This window comes from Mauremys mutica, chromosome 22 (genome assembly GCF_020497125.1).
Source record: "Mauremys mutica isolate MM-2020 ecotype Southern chromosome 22, ASM2049712v1, whole genome shotgun sequence".
Classification (NCBI taxonomy): Eukaryota; Metazoa; Chordata; order Testudines; family Geoemydidae; genus Mauremys; species Mauremys mutica.
This window is the reverse complement of record NC_059093.1, coordinates 9186901-9199450: the sequence shown is the minus strand read 5'-3', so window position 1 is coordinate 9199450 and position 12550 is coordinate 9186901. Positions and strand designations below refer to the sequence as shown.

At 43.6% G+C, this 12550-nt stretch overlaps 1 long non-coding RNA gene across 1 annotated transcript; it reads right to left on the bottom strand.

The window, feature by feature from the left end:
- Positions 1–1652: 1652 nt before the first annotated feature.
- LOC123354897 lies at positions 1653–4530 on the bottom strand. Its single transcript, XR_006574951.1, has 3 exons — positions 4474–4530; positions 2420–2675; positions 1653–1891 (listed from the first exon to the last, which is right to left on the bottom strand). It is a non-coding gene; the product is annotated as an uncharacterized LOC123354897 (long non-coding RNA).
- Positions 4531–12550: the final 8020 nt, after the last annotated feature.

Below are 12550 nucleotides of genomic sequence, written 5' to 3'. Positions count from 1 at the left end.
CCATGGAGATGTTTGGACCTGGACCAGAACTTTGCCTCTGCTCCCTCTCTATAATAGGCTGAACCAAAACCTCAGAGCTGAAGGCTTCAGTGGGGTTTGTGGGTGCTCAGCACTTCTCAGCATCTGGTTCTTAATTACCTAGTGGCTGTAACAGAAGGACATTCCTTTCTCTGTGCACACAGATTCCAAGGACAGAAGGGACCATTGTGGTCATCTAGTCTGACCTCCTGTATAACAAATATAGCCCTGAAGCTGAGAGAGGAAGGGTAGTCTTGTAATGGAGACACTGGAGTAGGAGACAGGAGATCTATGTTTAGTTCTGCCCCAGATTTCTTGTGTGACCTTGAGCAAATCATGTCATCTCTCTCTGCCTTGTTTTCCGAAGTGGATAATGGGAAGTATGTGTGAATTTAACCCAAATCCCAATATTTGAAATGCCTTCCATGAGCCAACTATTCTTTACTCCTTCAAATCCCTCCTCCAGACCCACTTTCTGCTGACTGCATGTATGGTATCAGCCAAACAATGATGGGTAGGTTGAGAAGCAGCTGAATTTGTAGATGTGGGGAGAGGATGGATGTGCTTGTGGCTAAGGCACTGCAGTGAGACTCAGTACAAGGTTCAATAGCTGCCTCTGCCCCATATTTCCTCTGTGATTTTGTGCAGTTCATTTAGACTGGCATTTTCAAAGGGACCTAAAATGGTTAGGTGCCCAGATTCCATAGAACGTCAAGAAGAGTTGGGTGTTTAATTGCCTTGGGGTCTTTAGGAAAATCCCAGCCTTAATCAATCTTTCCCCTCTGTAAAATGGGTACAATAAAATTCCTTTCTCTGTCTTTCCTACTTAGATTCTAAGCTTCTCAGACACGGACTCTGTCTTAAAGTGTGCCTGCACTACAAGCTGTGCTGCTGTAGCACCATAGTGTAGACACCACCTACACTGACAGAAGGGGTTTTCCTGTCAATGTAGTTAATCCACCTGTGAGAGGCAGTGGCTAGAATTCTTCCATAGACCTATCTGTGTCCACAGTGGGGGTTAGATCGGTCTAACTACTTCACACAGGGCATTCAATTAATTCACATCCCTAATCAATGTAGCTTTGTCAACCTAAGTTTTAGGTGGAGAGCAGGCCTTACTATTGATGTGTGTGCACGTACAGCACCAAGCACAGTGGGGCTCTGATCTCAGTCAGAACCTCTAGGCACTACCCTAATAGTAGTAATCATTACTTAGCCCCATATATCAGGATCGTGCAGCTCTGAAGATCTTTATCAAGTCGATTCATAGCAAAGGATGTGGGTGTTGTATGGGGAGGTTGAATTCATTCAAGCCGTCAAAATACTCTTCCTTCTGTTCACCTAGTTAACATGCCCTCCTTTCCTTTTTGTCTGAGAAGGTGTTTGACATGGTGTTTTAGAACATGGCCTGTCTTCAAGACATTAGTGACAGCTGTTGTGGGAATATAGGAAGGAAATTATGATTCCTTAATGATAGTGTGTCACGGCATGTCTCTTCACTTTTATGTGTCTTTAGACATACGTTCCTGTTGCCAGTGTCTCTGTCACAGCACACGTGCAATTAATCATATATTGATGACATGTATACAGTGCATAAAAATATTTTTTTCTTTGAAAAAGGCATAGTCTACCTTTGTTTTTTTTTAAAGTCTGGAATTAGCAGAGGAGGTGCCCAGGGGGTAACCCTATCTCCTGTACTCTGTGAGAGCTTGAATCCAAATCTGGCTGTTGACATTGGGATCTTCCACTATCAGCGATGACTGACCCGCAAAATGTTCAGTTACACATCAGGCATTTTGGAGATGGTGGCTTCTTGCCTAAGATCAGGTGCAGTTCCAGTTTAATATCTGATCTGACCTCTGGTGCTTTGTTCCTACAAATCCAGGAATGAGAACAAGACTGTTAACCAGACAAACTAACAAAAGCACATCACCACTGTGAGTCATAGTTGTTCTCATACACCCAGCCATCGCGGAATAGCTTGTCAAAAGACTCGTCTGAAAAGTGACCACAAAGTCTGGCATCTGCTCTAAGGAATATAGTGGAATGATAAGGCTGTTTAAATGAATATATTTCTTAATTGCCCCTGCTGCATATGGGTAAAATTCACCCCATGCTGATGGCCAACACAAGGTTTATGCACCGCTTACATCTCACTTAATCCCTGTTTAGAGGGTTTAAATGATACATAACCCGCTCCCCAGGGGTGAATTTCACACTATGTGAATTGCTGTATATGCATAGAAGATTTGTATCCCTCCAGTAGGGTTACACTTACTCATGCAGTCTCCACAAATCCCCAACTATTTGAAACAAAGCAAGAATAACAATAACAAAAAAGCACATCAGATTATGTATGGTGTGATGCACTGGAGCTCCACCAACCGCAAACAAGACTCACCAGAATAAAACCTACACATGAAACCAGACAATATTATATAGAATGTGTTCCGAGGGTTTCTAAGTGTAGCTGGCATTTAGGAAACCACCGCTGTGGTGACCGACTAAAAGTTCTTGCATTTGCCTTGGAATTCTTTGCTGCAAGGAATGATGAGTTGCAGTGCAGGTTGGCTTGATGGAAAATCATGGAGAATTTGCAAATGTCTCCCCGAAGGAAACTTCTTCTCTTGGTGCTCACCTCTGGTGGAAGGGAGTTGCTTGTAGGAAGAGAAGAAACAAGGAGGCTGAAGCTGTTTAACTGTTTTAATACCCAATACCTATTACCACAGAAATACCCAGCAAGCTGACTTTCCACTCTTCTGCTCAGAACACCATACCAGGGAGGATTGTCTCCAGAGGGCAGCATCCATGGGAATGACTCAATAGTCCCAGCTTCTTCTAGTGTACCTTCTTCTGAAGAAACCTCCGTGATCTCAATCCCTTAGAGTGACACATCTACAATACCCCATCGGGTGAAAGTCACTCCTTTGCAGGTGATCTGCATAAGACCCATGTACCATTTACCATGTACAAGGTGGAGAGGATCTATCTATAGGTATTTCTGCAGCACCTTTTGCCATATCTCTTAAACAGTGCTCTACTTTCAAAATAAGAAACAAGACTCATGTTCTTTCCTGTAGGTCACATGTATGGAACAGCAGCCACAGGAGGTCACTATTGCACCATGTATATGGCTGCAAAAAACAGGTTGGCCTTGTAATACAACTTGACTCTGAAAAGAAGGTTAATCCCTCCAGGACAGTTCTGGACAGTTTGCCACACCATTTTACCTGAAGGACAGGGGTTGCTAAACACGCTACAAATGATACATATTTGCCCAGTGGAACCCAGAGCTCATGAGGCGGGGCAAATTCCTGGAGGCAACTCGGATTCTAGCAGGAGCGCTGTAAATACTGGAAAATCAGTGCCGTCTGGCTTTCATTAATATGCTGGGTTTATTTTTTCTGGGGACACTGGCTGGCTCAGATATGAAGCCTTTTGTCTCTAGATCCCTGGGTTTGTAATTGACCCAAGTTCACACTTAGAGCATCTGACAACTGTTCGATTTCATAGTTGAAATGGTCTGGCAGACTCAGTCCAGTTCAAGTGGACACCTGTGTCCACACCCTCAAATGCACTGTTGCAGCACACGTGGCCCGCTTACTGGCAACCTCACTGGAGAGGCCACAGACTGAACTGGCCACTCTTACCGAACCCTCCTCTCAGCCCCAAAAGGGGATTCCTCCTGGGTAGTGTTGAGACCCATTGGGTATGTCTGCACTGCAGTGAGAGCTGCCACTCAAGTACAGACCCAGGGCCCTGAGTGGGCTTGTACAACCCATGCTGTCATCGGTGCTTCATTGCTATTGTTACTCGAGCTAGCGAGATCAAAGTTAGCTCAGGTATGTCACACCTCTGACTGCACCATAGACTTACCCATTCGTAGGGAGGTGTGGTGAAACTGGCCTGGCTGCTGTTAGGGCTATACCTGGACAGAGACAGACTGTGATTCTTCAGCCTTTCCCCAGCACTCAGTGCACTGAAATATATCTGAAGTCCTACCCTATCACAGGGAAGATAAGGATGTTTATTTTATGCAGTCAGAGAATGTATAGGTATTGGTGGTACCCTGGCAGAAGAGAATCCAATTAATCACCAGTAAGGCTCTAGGGCTATTGGATGAAAGGAAGTTCACCCGGTTATGGGCAGAGTAATCTTGTTTTTCTGCACCTCTCCAAACACATGCTCTACCCTCTTCTAACCAAATATGTAAGGCCACACCCCTCCTGAACCTTTTCCACAAACTGTTGGGTTTAGTCTTTCTAGTCAATCTGTGCCGTTCTTCTTAACAGTATCAGGTGAACTTTTCATTAGATTGTTCCTCCTGACCTTTGTAATGCCAAATCCCTGCTCTCGTTGCACCCTAATCACCATCTTTGATGTTAGGCCATGAACAGTCTACCCTTCCTCCCAAATTCTCCACTGAACCTCCTTAAAAATATAGGGCTCACTTACCTGGCTCATGCATAAGGTTGGGAGGAGGATGGGGAAGCTCAGACAATTCATTCTCTCCTCCCACACGTGTACAAAGGGTTCCGATACCACGGTGATGGGCAAGTATAAGAATCTGAAAGAATGGAATGGCGGCTGGGCATAATTGTCCTTGCATTCCCCTGATTTGCAAGTCTCTCAACTCCCCAGAAGAGGGACATGACCGCAGCCCCTTTGAACTATCTAGTGAAGCTCACCCCACCCAGGGTGGGAGCACACTCTGTCCTTTCTTTAAGAGTGGGTCAGTGGCTAAGTCCTTCGGCTAAGTCCAATTGTGGACTTTGTGGTAACCCATGGATCCCAGAAGTGCTGAGCACCCACAACTCCCAAATTAAGTCAATGTGAGCTGGCTGGTGGTAAGCGCCTATGAAAATCTGGCCCTAAATAACCTCCTTCAGGAGTAGATTAATACCCCCACTACAACTCACATTTGGCATGTAATGACTTTGCTGAAGTCGAGGCCTTAATGTCTGATCCCTACCCATGTTGTGCATGTAGTTCTAATTGCTCAGTCTTCTAACACCTCCAGCATTTGCACTCAGACACCTTAGCTGCTTGCAATGCATAGCTTTCTGATTCTTGAGGGTGGGGAGAAAAGGGGTGTCTTCATCAGAGATTACAGCAGGACATTGGGAGTCTGAACTTTTGAGTTTTATTCCCAGCACTGTCTACTGAAGTTTTGATCTCGATCTGAACTTCCTCTAAAGTTTATTTGGATCAGGCATGTTGGTTCAGGCCCTTGTCAGTACTTAGAACTAAGAGCAGGTGCCATCAGTGCAGTATGCGAAGCCCCCAGCTTGATCAAAAGGCTTTGTTAGGAGTGTGGTTTTGGAGGGAAGAAACCTAGGCACTGACCCCTTTCAGTATCATCTGATGCATGCACCATGATTAGAAAGAGCATGGGAGTTAAAAATAACCTGTGGAGGAGGCACTTTAATGAGCAATTATCATTCCATTCCATTGACTTCTGCAGCAAGAATCTCCATGTGTTTAGTCTTCTCGAAAGAACATGCCAGATGTTAGAGTGAGTGACTTGTTAAGTCCCCGAATACTGTTCTCATTGGTGTGCTGAACCATTGTTAGTTCTTTTTTTATGACTATTAATATAATTGGACTCTGAACATTGTGACCTGATAATGCACAAGAATCTTGGCTGGCTTTCTGACGGGGGCCCAGTTTGTGAATAGAAGGTGTGGACAGCATGTGACAGAACAAAGAAATGTTTCTGCATGCAAAAGATCTCCTGTAACTTAATCTTAGATGGAATCATTTGCCTTCAGAAATTATGCCTCCTAGCAAAATCTGACTCTTGCATTTCAACATCCTGAACTGTAGTCTTCAAGGAAGCTTTTGTGCTCACAGGCACTGTTATGCTCCCAAAAGAGAATGTTCTTCAGAAATGATTGACTACAAGGCCAATTCTACCTTCATCGCATTTTAATATGGAGAAAGCAACAAGTGAAGAAGGCTTCCTGTTGCAAAATGATTGAGGCACATTGCCATTCAGGCCTACACAGAGGAGCTGTAACTGGATTAAAATATAAATCTGTGTATTGGGATTTTACATGCTACGAACCCACCCTCTGTTTTTTTAGCCATATTGGCCAAACTCAGTGAAGTGCATCATCGCTGGTTTAGCCTGGCCTTTGGTGTCCATCAGTAGATGCACATTAAGATCAGGGAGCAGCATGTTTGGAGAATAATAATTCTTGAACTTGCATCTTTGATCTGAAGAATCTGGGAAGAAAAGGACAGAAATTGCAGCAGCCTGCGTGGAGCAGTCTGATTAGCTACCAGGTTGATCAACTTTTCTGCCAGATGTAGAAAGAGCTTGAAAAACAATGGCGAGTGCTGTCTTTGCAATCTTGCCTCTATACTGCTATCATGTTTCATTACTGCCTCTGTTGCAGGCTTGAACCACTTCATATAAGCCTAGAACTGAGCTGAATCTTTGCCCAAAACCTAGTCATGGCAGAATATACTTTGGGGTTAAAATTAACATTTATTTGCTAATATTTCAAATTTTCACAAGTCTTTGAGCCATATTGTTTATTCCAGGACTAAAAGCATCAAAACACCATGAGAGAGAGACTTGTGGCTCAGCCAAACAGTGGAGAGAGACGTAATCTTGTAAGTGACCCTGATCTTGCAGGATTTCCAGAGTAACAAGTTTTGATTAAAGATGTATAAATTTTGGATGGACCTTTTGGGCCAGATTTTCATACTTGCCTTGAGTAGTACCTTATTCCATCAGAAGGAACTTTAAAGCTGTGGAGTAAAGTGTTGATGACCACAGTGATGCAGTGTTGGTCATACATTTCGGATTTTTGGAAGTATAATGAAAAGGTTAAATCAAAGCCCAGCATATGTTATGGCAACCTAGGAGCTAAATTCTATGATAAGATCCCTTGGTGTCTTTAGAACTTCTGTGTGGCAGATTGGAAATTCTGTGACTAAATAAATTCAAAATTGGATGGTTTTGCTGAATGAAATATGAAATAAGATTGAGAATTTCAAAACCACGTATGGGATTTAGATACATATATTCCATTCAAATTGATGAAAGATGTATCTTTCATAGACTCACCAGGTGGCTCAAGAAGAATAGAATGTGGAACCTTCTCACTAAAGCTGGTCAGAATTATCCCCCAGGGAAAATGTAAACTGCAAAATATTTAGTTTCCAAAATGCTGCTGTGGTGCCTCATGGGAGTTGTAGTTTAGGTGTTTCATGCTCCCATTCTCCTGTATAGACTGTCCTTCCTGGTCAAATACATCCCTCATGATGCACCGTGGTCTTCTCTCTTGGTGAGGGGAGATGGTGCATCGATGGAGTCACATGACTGCAGTGCATAATAGGAGATGTAGTCCAGGTGTGGGGGCCATAGAAGAGAATGGGGATGTGAAGAAACTGAACATCCAGGAGGCACTGCAGTGGTATATCTGAACTGAAATATTTCAGGTTTGGGGCATTCAGATTTTGTACAAAAAAATTAATTGTTTTCTACAGTATGCAGACACTTTTAACAAAAAATCTTTTCATTGTCAAAAACCCCAATTTTCCTCTGAAAAACAAATTTTGAAAGAAAAAATGTCATCCATTCCTACATTCAACATACTCTAGGTTACTTGTTTGTATGATCCAGAATGATGGTAATCAGGAACATTGCCATCTGTTTTCCCGCGTCCTGTGTCAAATGAGTCTCTAGTCTATGGCTGTCTGCATAGAGAGGTGTCTGTCTTCGCAGAAACGTCCAAGGTTGTATCAGACCAGAGAATACAACTACCTTCTCTACTTCAGAGCTTGTTCTTTCAGGCTGAGGCATGAGGCACGTTGATGGGGAAGCTGACAGTGTCTCTACATATTGTACCTATTCTGAAGTCTTTCAGTCTTTAGATGCTGCCGATGTGACCCCTTTTAGACAAATACATTAGCCGTTGTGTGAAATATATTGAACATGAAGGATCAAATAATCAATTACACTTGGGATTTTTGTCAGAGGTGCTGCATTAGGTGCTTTCAACTTTGTCCTTGTTTTTTATTCTTTTATTGGCAAAGCTGTTCCTAGAATATCCGCTATTGTTGCTAGAAAAAGTGGCTTCCTGTGATATGAAGTAATTTTTGAAATAGGAAACATATGGCTGGTCCCTAAAACAAAGCAATATTCAGGTGCTGATGGGTTACATCTCCAGTCACGTTACAGGAAGCTGTGTGTGTGTGTGTGGCTGTGTGTGTGTGTGTGTGTGTACATGCACTGGAAACCTTGCTGCAGAGGCTATAGCACTAATGTCTGGGGAAAAACTGAATATTATTTAAGCATAGAAATATATTTACACTTTTAACTGTATTAAAATCCTCTGCTGTTACTGCTTTAAACAAATGCCACTCAACATTCCTTATATAACACTTTGCATTACTTATAATTAATTAGTAATATTAAGCTACATCCACTACTAGCGTAAATCAGTGTAGCTCCATTGACTTTAATATGCATCCAAGTTAAAATGATCTAAGAACACAGTGATTTTGTGTTGGGATGGGACATCAGGAGAACTGGGTTCTGTTCCTATCGCTGACACTGGCTCACTATAGGGTTGTATGCAAGTGATGTCACCTTTTGGTGCCAAATTTTGCCTCTTCTGTAAAATGGGGATATGATCACCATCATCATTGTGGGAAAATCCCAAAGGGACGTAGCCTCCTTGCAGATCAGACGCCATGCAGATCAGTCTCTAGCTAGGTCCTTAACACAGTCTGGCTGGTTGTTCAGTCTTCGTCCATCTCTGGCTTATTGCGACACCAAAGGCTTTGGCGTCCAGGTGGTCGCCAACTGGGTAATGGCTGGTATTCCTTGGTAGATGCTTTTTGAAATTCATTGGTTTTCCATCCTGGAACTAGAAAACCACCAAAGCTCCTTAAATCCCTAGGTTTCCTACCTATCACATAGGTGTTCTTGGGTGGGGCTAAAAAACAAAGGAAAAGCTTCTGTAGTGGTGGCTAATGGAATTGATGGGGTGTCCTCTCCTCTCCCAAACTTGCTGGAAGGTGGAAAAGTCTCCAGTGGTTGTCGTCGTCAGATGTTCAGCTGTGTGTGTTCCCTCTGTCTGCCGTCCCAGCTATGCACAGGTAGCTGGCACAGCAGACCTCTAGCAAACTGCCCAATAAATCGAAGGCCCCCGGCCAGGTTTATTGTCGATGAAGCACATTCCTAGCTCCCCGGATTGATGTCTACAGTTACATTAGCACATGTAGGCCCGTGACAATGGATGCAGTTCAGGGAATGGCAGGACTTTCCATTCCCTCCTAGGCTGGCCAAAGACACTCCCTCTGAGACTCCATTTTATACACCAATACAAACAAGTTACGTGTTGTCCCTCTGACATAGCTATTGCCCCCGACGTGGGTTGTTATCACCCATTATCTTGTACATGTTGGTTCGATCAAAACATCTCTATCCATTATACCAGTGTTTCCCAAACTTGGGACGCCACTTGTGTAGGGAAAGCCCCTGGTGGGCCGACGCTGGTTTGTTTACCTGCCACGTCCACAGGTCTGGCCGATGGCAGCTCCCAGTGGCCGTGGTTCGCTGCTCCAGGCCTGTGTGTTGGTTAAACAGTTTAGCAATGTTATGCACATTGTAAATGTTGTACGGCAAAAATACAGCAGTTGTAATCAAATGTTCTGAGTTACTCTGCGTGTGTTTTTGATCCCTGTGCTAATGAAGCCAAAATCCAGCCCTTAGCACAGGAACTTGGATGGATCTAAAGCTTTGGGGCTTTATATTTTTTCTTCCCCAGTTGCTGTCCCTGCCCACTTGCTTAGAGGGGGTGATCATACATATCTTCCTTTCCTCAGTGAAAAGACTCTGTGTAGCGGTGATATGATCCCTGAAACAAACCTGCATGCCAACGTTTTTTTCTTTCTGGGCTTTGGCTGCAAAGGTCAGATGCTGAACTCCCTCCTGCTCTGCAAAGTTTCCTTCTGCTTAGACCTGAAGGCTTGATTCGGGCTCGTCTCCAGTATTAATATTGCTCCATGTAACCTCATCGGGATTGGAAGATTTGCAACCCGTGTATGAAGTCTGTGAAGAACTGGGTGGCAAACAAATTAAGGGCTATATAAAACTGAGGTCAAATTGCCACAGAGCTCTCACTGATGTCAATGGGAGTTCTGCATGCTGGATGGAGGGCAATATTAGGCCTTAGAGTTCATCTTGTCTTTATTTCCATTCACAGAGCCCCAGCACTTGCAATTGTTCTGTCTGCTCCAAAGCCTCTCTCCACTATCCTCTGTGCTTGCTTCCATTGTCACCCCCTTACCCAATTAGTACCTTGTTAACCATCCACACCTGCAGCAGTCTCACTCTAGACAAGTGTGCTGTTGCTTTTAACCCTTTGTCTGTACATTACTAAGCACGGGCCACAACATACTGTGCAGCAATTGAAAAGGAAATGTATGTCCTAGCACTTGCAAAACGCCTGCTTTAAATTCCTTCACAGATATATACAAAATAGACCACAGGGCTTTGAGAACCTGATAAAAAAGGGGGGGAAATGCATTTGAATCTGCCAGGAGGTACTCCAGGGGTGGGGACCCCCATTACAAAAGACTATTCTATAAATGTCTATTACGGGGATTCTTGCACCTTTCCCAGAAGCTTCCCATCCTACCCCAGCATTCATAGGTTGATGCTTACACAAAATTTGATGTGACTCTTCTGTGTGACTGGCAAAGAGTTATTTATGATGGGGCAGTACAAGCAGAAGTCTTTAGCGTTCAGCGCTCTAAACCAGAGACGATATAGAAGAGTATTTTATACTCTGTGATGTAGCTCCTTGAGTCCCAAAATGCCATAATAAGGAACCCAGAAAGCACAAACAAACTACATGCGGGAGTTCACCTCAGAATTGCAGCTGCTTCTGAGATGATGCACAGCCGCTGCTTAACCATGCAGAGCACCTTTACACAACAGCTTAGCACAATGGAGCCTTGGTCCATGACTGGAGCTCCTAGATCAGGGGTTCCCAAACTGGGGGCTGGGACCCCTCAGGGGGTCTTGAGGTTATTACATGGGGGGGGGTCGCGAGCTGTCAGCCTCCACCCTAAACCCCTCTTTGCATCCAGCATTTATAATGGTGTTAAATATATAAAAAAGTGTTTTGAATTTATAAGGGGGGTCGCACTCAGAGGTTTGCTATGTGAAAGGGGTCACCAGTACAAAAGTTTGAGAACTACCACCCTAGATGCTACTGTAATACAAATAATGCATGGAAAACAATACTGTGCCTCATTTAAACTGCAGGCAGGCACAATGGAAAGAAATAGCAAGAGATAATGGAGAGCCATCATTAGGAAGCAATAGACACAGTTTCTAAGCATCTATCTGTGATTTAAACTAGAGGGCACAGTGAAAAGAACCTTTCCTCTGTTGTTGTATCTTAACCATGCTTTGGAATTACCTGATATGGATCATTGTTGATTACCCTTCAAAGATTGTGTTCTCATTTTCCAACCTGCATCTGAAGTAGGAGATGCAAATATCAGAAAGAGTAGCTATCCAATAAAGACGGGGTCGTCCAGGAACTGAATGCTCAGGGTGGGATGATTGTGCATGTCATTGCATTTTATTCATTGAGAGACCCTCGAAGCAATGGTGGCTGGGTGTACTGTAAACTCTGACATACCAGCACAGTATCTGTTCCTGGCACAGTGGGCTGATGGAACCTGATTTTGTTCCTCTTAACACAAGTGAGTGATTAGCACAGCTAGATTCATAGATTCCAAGGCCAGAAGGGATCACTGTGATCATTTAGTCTGACCTCCTGTAAAACACAAGCCATAGAACTTCTCAAAAAAAGTAATTCCTAGAGCAGATTTTTTAGCCAAGATCCAATCTTGATTTAAATTGGTCAGTGATGAAGAATCCATCACAACCTTGGTAAGTTGTTCCAATGGTGAATGTAGAGAGAGTGCAAAGGAATGCTATGGAAATGTGACAATAGGGCGATATATGTGGTAGAGAAGAAAATATATTTTGGGGGACTCCCCAAGGAGGATGTCTAAGGCTGAGGAATATCATCATCGCAGGTTGCCAAATACATTGCCCTCTCCAGTCAGTGCAATGAAATGAGGCCATTTAGTTTGCATCCAGTGTGTTACACAGTTGCTGCTTCCCAGACCATCCATCCAACATCCAGAGAGCAACAAAACTGTAGACCACACATTATATATAATCTACAACTATCCGATTTTCCAGTGACTTAGCTCTTGTCATTACAGGACTTAAATATGGTGGAGTTTGGGTTTGAGAGGAACTATGATCTTGTGGTAAAGGCACTGAACTGGGACTCATGAAAACTGGATTTGCTTGCTGTCTCTGGTACGGACTCTGTGTGACCTTGAGCAAATCCCTTGATCTTTCTGACATCCATTCCCTATCTGTGAAATGGGGATAATAATAGTTCCTATATCCCTCCTTTTGGTCTGTCTTGTTGGTTTAGCCGGTAAGCTGTTTATGACAGGGACGGCTTCTTACCATGTA